The sequence below is a fragment of the Rhinolophus hipposideros genome (genome assembly GCF_964194185.1).
Source record: "Rhinolophus hipposideros genome assembly, chromosome: 1".
NCBI lineage: Eukaryota > Metazoa > Chordata > Mammalia > Chiroptera > Rhinolophidae > Rhinolophus > Rhinolophus hipposideros.
Window position 1 is genome coordinate 33,402,900 of NC_138047.1, and position 8,303 is coordinate 33,411,202.

Here is an 8,303-nt window from a genome sequence, read left to right on the forward strand (position 1 = left end):
TATAAGGTGAATAAGTTCTGGGGATGTAATGTACAGCATGGTAACTATAGTTACCAATACTGTATTGTATATTTGAAACTTGCTAAGAAAGTAAATTTTAAAAGTTCTCACCACACACAAAAACATTGTAAATATGTAAGGTGATGGATATGTTAACGAGCTTTATTGTGGTAGTCATTTTGCAAGATATACACATATCAAATCATTACATTCTATATCTTAAACTTACACAAAGATATATATAAATTTTATCTCAGTAAAGCTGAAGGAGAATAAAAATAAAGGTTTTGTTTTATCCTCTGTTTCCTTGTACATTTCCTAAGGACACATGAATTCATTGTTTTTCAAGATGGAGTTGCCAAGAGTAGGAAGTGAGGACTGAGATTAGAGCTCTCCTTCTGTCAACAAAACAGTTCAGCTTTTATGTTTTATAGACTTCCGTGGAATGGATCATTTGAAGAAAAAGTTCTGTAAACTAAAAACATGTTTGAAAACTGCAATTTACTTATTTTTGACTCACTTGCTGTTTCGAATACAATCCCTTTCCCGTGGTGGTGGGTAGAAATATATATGAGCTAAAATAAATCAGAGTAATGAATAAAAGAGTCTGCTACTTGCCAGAAGACAATGATAAAGGGATCTCAAAATAAGAAAACTCATATTTAATCAATTGGCATACATTATTGATCATTGTAAAGTCATTTGCTAGAAAAATAGAAGTGGTGAGCCAGCAGAAAAATAAATACTATTAAAAATGATCATTGCCAGTGATGGGTTCAATCTGGATCAAATAGCAATAGAAAATCATGACCACAACTTCCTAAAATGATAAAGCTGTCTTAAAATAAGTAATAAACTGAGATGTGAGCAAGTATGAAATTGTAGTGCATATTTGCTGCTGCACTCCTGACCTAAACAAACAACGTATTATTCCATGTTAGGTCTCTATCTTTTGTTTTGCCCATTATGGAAGACTAAATAATGTGCCCCAAAGAGGTCTATATCTGAATCCCCAGGACCTGTGAAAATGTCATATTACATGGCAAGAGTTACAGCTGAAAGGAATTAAAGTTGCTAATTAGCGTAAGCTAAAATAAGGAATTTATTCTGGATTATCCAGGTGGGCTCAAGGTAATCATAAGGGTCCCTTAAATGTGGAAGAGGGAAGCAGTAGAGTCATATCCAGAGAGATGGCATCATGAGAAAGACAACTGGCTTTGAAGATTGAAGGAAGCCATGAGCCATCAAATCCAGGAAACCTCTAGAAGGGGGAAAAGGCAAGAAAATTGATTCTCCCTTGGAAGCACCAAGAAGGAATGCAGCCCTCCCAACACCTTGATTTTAGCCCAATGAGCTCCATTTCAGACTTCTGACTCCCAGAACTGTAAGATAATACATTTGTGCTGTTTAAGATTTAAGATTATGGTAATTTTTTTACAGCAGCAAAAGGAAATTAATACACCCACAAAAATTGTTCTAACCTTCCCCTGATGCCCAGAAATTGTTTTCTCCTTATCAAATCCTATTTCAATCCTTTCCTATTTCAATCACCTGTCATTACTCCCAAACTATCTTTATTTGTAAGATTATAATTATAGTTTGATAAGATAGTGATGTTTCCTATAAACTGCTTTGTCAAAACAATTACTAGCAAAGATATTACCAAAGACTTAATGAATATTTAAGACATGATTATGCAGCTATTTTAATTAATGTCATCCATATACCAATTTAGAAGCAAAATATATTTTTAAATCTCCAAATAGCACACAATTATTTTTGTGAGATTTTATTTAGAAGAGAAACTTGTTTTTGTTTTGTGAGTTGATCTCTTCTTTAAGAACAGACTATTTAAGAAAATTCAGCATTGTTTGTTTGACCTTCCAATGATAGGTATATAAGTGAAGCATAAGAGAATAAGGTGAATAAAGGTGACATCTCACTTCTAACACAATTTCACCAAGATATTAAAAATGTGTTTAAATGCTTACAAAAGTTCAAACACAATTGGGAATTGGAGAACTCAAATTAATGTTCATGTGTAGAGTGTTTCTGTTTCAAAATGCTTTCATTTCAGTATATTGTAGAAAATGTGAGACCCTTTTTATCTAAACAAAAACAACAAAAAATCATCACCAGATAAGATTTGGCAATAAACCTTAGTTTTTTCATAGGATTTTACTAGCTTACTCCCCACATAGATTAGTTCTGATGATCAAATGAGATAAGGTACTTAAAGCAACTTTTAACCAGTCAAATCACTTTTTTTCCTCACTTCTTACTGCAGGCCAAACACCACACTTGGCACACAAACAAGAATTAAACAATAACTCACAATTAGTGTACAAGACACAGAATGCTATGGGGATCCATGTCTAATACCAACTGGAAGGGGGGGAGAGGTATCACCATCCCTATGAAATCAAAGTACCTACTGTGTGCCAAGCACTACGCATACTAAGTGTTTCATGCATTTTATGTGATTTAACCCTCAATAATATGATGAGGTAGGGGTATTGTTTTTGTCTTTTTACCGATGAGAAAGACAAAGCTTGGGATAAGTAACTTTTCTAAGCCTTGAGAAAAACAAGGGATAAAGGCAAAATTCTTTCTTTTTTTTTCTTAAATTCATTTAACAAATAATTATTGAGCACCAACTGTGTGTGAGGCATTGTTCCAGATGTTGGAGTCATAGTAGTGAAGACAACAGATAAAAACACCTACCTTTAGGAAACATTCTTGAGAGTGGAAAAAGAAAATAAATAAGATTTTAAAAGTACACACACACACACACACACACACACTGGGGATGCCAAAAAATGTATACACATAACTATATTCATCTTTTGTTATCAATATATATTGAGTATTACAATTTCAATACAATTTTTTTCCTTTCTTAAAATGTGTACACATTTTTGACACCCTCTGTATATTATGGTAGATAATGATAATTACTCACAAAAATAAATAAAACATGGAAGGGAAATAGAAAGAAGTGGAGAATGAAATTTTAAATAAGATAGTCAGAGAAGTTCTCATGCAGAACATGTTAAATTTACATGCTTGTTAGACATCCAAGTGTATTTGTCAAGAAGGCAGTGAATATGACAGAAGGGTACATTTGAGTAATTGCTTAAAGGTAGTGAGGGAGTTGGACATTTAGCCAGTAAGGGGAAAACGTTTAAGGGAGAATAAATAGCAAGCAGGAAGGTCTTGGGATGGGAGGTTGATGTGACTGAAGCTAAGTGAGAGAAGGGAAGAGCAGCAGCAGATGAAATCTGGATGGTAATGGTGGAGGGGGGTGTTCTTATAGGGCCTTGTAGATCACAGTCAGGTCTTTGGCATGTGCTTCTATAAAGAAACCGGGATTTTGATCCTAGGGTAACGTGTTTAAACAGAATCACTTTGGCTGCTATGCTGAGAAAAATCTGAGGAGAGGAAGCAGAGAGAATGGTTAAAACACATCTTCAATAATCCAAACAGAAGACAGCACTTTGTACAAGTGTAATAACAGTAGAGGAGAGGCGAGTTGTCAGGTTCTCTAACAGGCATCTGAAAGTAGAGTCAATAGCATTTGTAGGATAGATGCACTAAATGTGTGGTATAAGAGAAAGTAAAAAATGAAAATGAGTTTTGAAGACTGAAGTGGTATATATATATACACAAAATGGAACACTATTCTGCCATAAGAAAAGGTGAAATAATGACATTTGCAACAATATGGATGGATCTTGAGAGTATAATGCTAAGTGAAATAAGTCAGACAGAAAAAGTGGAGAACCATATGATTTCACTGATATGTGGTATACAAAATTGAAAACCACAAAGAAACAAGACAAACAGATGAAGAAACAAAAACTCACAGACACAGACAATAGTTTAGTGGTTACCAAAGGGGAAGGGGGGAAGAGAGATGATAGAAAAGGGTAAAAGCTATCAAATATATGGTGAAGGAAAGATAACTGACTCTGGGTGGTGAACACACAATGTGATTTATAGATGATGTTTTATAGAATTGTACACCTAAAACCTATGCAACTTTACTAACAATTGTCATCCCAATAAACTTTAATAATAATAATAAAAAGTTTTGAAGCCTGAGCAACCAGAAAGCTAAATTACCATTGATCTTTGAAAAGAAGAGATTTGGGCATGATAACTTTGATATTCTCATTAGACATTCAAGTGTAGTACTTGTCCCATAGAAAGTTGGATATATCAGACTGGAGTTCAGAGAAAAGAATCTGGGCTGGAGACATAGATTTAGAAGCATTAACATATACATTTAATTCCAAGTCTGTTTGCTTCCCAAGCCCAGTTTCCAACTGTTGGGAACAATTGGCATCTCTTTGTTTTTTAATCAGAGAGAAACATGTTTCCCAGAGGACTTTAAGCAGGTTCCCCTCATGTCCCATTAACCAGGATTGGGCCAAATGCCCATGCCTGCAAAGAAAGCTGAGAAAACGAAATCTGGCCCTTTCAGCTTCTGTGGAAATTTCCAATAGTAAGGAAGAAAAGGTTGAATTGGCTTTGGGAGAGACAACCAATAGTATCTCCTAGAGTATCTGATTAGATACGGAGGCTGAAAAAGAAGGACCAGTCAAAATAACTGCTTAGACACCTGACTTGGAGCACTGTCCACATAGTATTGCCATTCACTCAACTAAGCGAGAGGAAGAGGTTGGGGTAGAGAGTGATGAAATATTTTTAAATATATTTGAATTTCTAGATGGAAAGCCCAGAGCTCAGTTTCATAGGAATCTAGAGCTCAAGACTGAGAACTAAGCTAGAGTTATTAATGTAAGTTTGGAACAATGTCACTGAAGTCACACAGTATAAGTGTTTGTCCAAAGACAGTATGTAAAGTTAATAGAGAAGAACCAAAGAGGGAATCTTGGAAAGAGAAACCCATTTGAGAGACTTAAAAAGAAAGTCCATGAAAGTAATAAGGAAAGCAGGAGAGAGCAATATTATACGGTGGAACAGGTCAATAGTGCTAAATACTTCCCAGAGAACAACTGACAAATACTTCCCAAAGAGCATAACAAATATGTCATGTGACGGTTGCCAAGGAAGAAAAACATATAAGAAGGTAGTGTAGGGGTATGATGCATTTTTGTTATCTGTTATTCAATGAGTAATGCGAGCGCATAGGGAGAGAGCTGGAAGACGGGAGTAAGAGTGATTTGTAATGGCTACATAACTGTACACTTGTCAGGAAATGTCTGTGCCATGGATCTTTGTAGAACAAGGATGGCCACCTACCAAGAGTCTAGGATAGTAAGTAGAGCTCCTCTCTTCTCCCCAATAAAATATTGGAGGCTACTTCTCTAATTCCATCTCTTGCTTATTATTATTTTATATTCTGAAAAATACATTTTCTTTATCAAGGCTAATTTTCTTATCCTAATTTGCTTCAGTTCACTACCCACAAAAATGGGGGGAAACGAAATTTAAGAAATATGCTATTCAAGTAAAAGCACAATTCCTATGGCAGTGACCTGAGACAAAGCCCCACCCAGTTCATGTGGAAGAGTTCCTATTAAAGAAAAAAATCCTAATATTGTACATCATTCTATTTTGCTTTACATTTTCAGTTCTATGGTAAATCTTTAAACATTATTAATGAAAGTAAATACTAAGTTTTATATTGTAGTAAATTTCAGCCTAATGGCTTTTTTATAGTCTTTACTGTCTGTTACTGCTATTTCTAGAAGGTCATCCAGAGTAACCTGTTATATCCATAAAGAACAATTAGAAAAAACAAAACTCACAGTTTATAAGAAAAAAGCAGTACTATTGGCGCAGCCTGGTTCAAGCAGACTCTCTTGTGCATAAGTGAAGCATAAGGAGCAGCTCCCATTTTAAATTGAAATCAATTGAACACTTAACACTTATGATATGCCAGGTTCTATGCCAGGTGCAGAGGATACTGATGTGAGGACAAGACCTAAAAGATCCCATATATTATTTAGAACTTACTTTAATTGTTATTTATAGACGTTAAAATCCATTTCAAAATCTCTGTATGAAGATTAAGCACACCATTCTTCCCACCACCCCCCGACCCCCGCCCCTATCCCTGCTCGCACGCCTTTTCTCAGCCACCAGTTAAGGTGCTGGGTCCTTACCAGGGAGCTAAGGCCGCATTGGCGTGAGGCCCTCCCTTTACCCGGTGACTAGCGACTAGCGCTGCTTCCTGCAGCGGTGGCCAAGCATTCGCAGGCACCATGGCCTTTGTTTCGGACCTTGCATGCATCTACTGGGACCTCATCCTGAGGTGACAGTTAAGGAGAATAGGATCAATGCGCTCATTAAAGGAGTTCTTAAAAATGTTGAGCCTTTTTGGTCAGACTTGTTTGCAAAGGCTCTGGCCAATCTCAACTTCTGGATCCTTATGTGCAATGTAGAGGCTGGTGGACCTGCTCCAGCAGCTGGCACTGCCCCAGCAGGAGGTCCCACCCCCTCCACCAGTGCTGCCCCCACTGAGAAGAAAGTAGAAGCAGAGAAAGAAGCATCGGGGGAGTCTGATGATGACATAGGCTTTTTTTTTTTTTTTTTGCCTAAACCTTTTTGGTAACGCATTAAATAAAAAAACTAAACTCTGAAAAAAACAAAGATTAAGTATTTCATTATATGATACAAATAGTTAAAAAAGAAATATTGTCAATAACTTCTTTAGTCACAATCTTAAATTATTGAGTTAGCTTGTCCCTAAACTTTTCTCCTGAACTTCTAGTGGTAAAAATTTTAGAATACACTAATTTAGTTTTATAACTATTATTTTCAAAGATACGTTCTCCAATATAATACATTGTGATGTTTAATTCTAAGCTCTTATTTAATCTTAGTGTTAGTTGTCATTGAGAAGCCTTGAGGCTATAATTTCATAGTTTATGATCCCAGGAAAACTTTATTAAATTACAGACAAGAGACAGTGCTTTAGTCTATGTTATTAAAATTGAAATTTCCTAAATCTTATTATATATTCTTACCATCTGCATTTTTATGATTCATATCTAAAGAAGTTTTCTGAAAATCTCAAATTTTATTGCCTGCTCTTTGTGGCTTTCAAAAACAAAAGTTCATGTTTTAATTTAAAGGAACAGAGACTCAAGTATGATGGCTGCATAGAGATGACATACTATGTGGCCCAGAATGTACTTTCCTGTAATGAATGCAAATATGATAAAATGTAAACCAAAGTAAGCAGATTTGGGAGAATTTGATTTTAATGAAACGTTTAAATCAATAATCATCCATTTTAGCTTTTGCTTACACAAAGACTATTATTTCACCATAAATAGTTAAATCATAATATCTCTTTATCAGGAGATTGTCCCCTCATTCCTCAGTGTGAAGAGCACTGTGCATTTCTCATTCAATCGATTGCCCAATCCCACTTACTCAATCCCTGTAAGAGTATTCTCTTATCCTACCTCAGTGTTTGGGGTAGGGGGATATCCAGTTAAGTTTAGCCTTATGAGTGGTGAACCCCTCCTCCAAGTATGTCACATCCCGGAAAGATTCCAAATAAACCTAAAATCTCAGCCTATGATGCAAATGTAGCTTTGTATCAAGTTCCCTAGTCTCTCTTTACAACCAAATAACTGACTCAAAACCCAATTTACGTTAAAAACGTAAATGCCCCCATTTGCCCTTTAAGACTATGTATTTTCTTTAAGAAATGGATAATCTGAACATTTTCCACTTTCCCCTAGGAACGCTTTTGCCCTATCTTATTATGTATTCAAATATCTGCCTAAAATTATAACTGAAAGCTTATCAAATTTTAAGGCACCCTGCATTGACTGCCTTGCTTAGAGAGGCCCAAATCATGAGTGAAGGATGCACAGACAGAGAATTCTATAAACAGTATTTCCCTGGAGTATTCAGTTGCATACTGATTAGCATGTGAGGAAACTACCCGAGGCTAGGCAGAGAACCACCTGATAGGATAAAAGGGAGCAATATCTGAGGCACACATGGGACAGATATAGTTCCTGTTCCCTCAAGTAGAATAGAAAACATCATAATCCGTGAGGTAAGGTTATAACACCAAGAAGGTTCTTGCTTCAGTTGTAGGGAAAATTAACTAGAAAAGTCCATTCTATTCCTACCTTAAAAAGCTTAAAAGCAAGACACAAAAGAATCAAACTGTTTCTAAGTAGTTTAGCCATCTCCCAGAATAAATCTCAAGGACATTTTTAGGAAAACAATAATATTCAGCACACAAAAAAAGGTAAAAATCACAATGTGAAAGTCAAATAAAAAATTACCAGGAATGCAAATAGGCAGGA

At 35.7% G+C, this 8,303-nt stretch overlaps 1 pseudogene across 1 annotated transcript; it reads left to right on the forward strand.

Annotated features, from left to right (window-relative positions):
* The first annotated feature begins 6,233 nt into the window (after positions 1-6,233).
* On the forward strand, positions 6,234-6,583 carry LOC308499122 (large ribosomal subunit protein P1-like; annotated as a pseudogene). The gene has a single exon. The product of its transcript is annotated as a large ribosomal subunit protein P1-like (transcript).
* Positions 6,584-8,303: the final 1,720 nt, after the last annotated feature.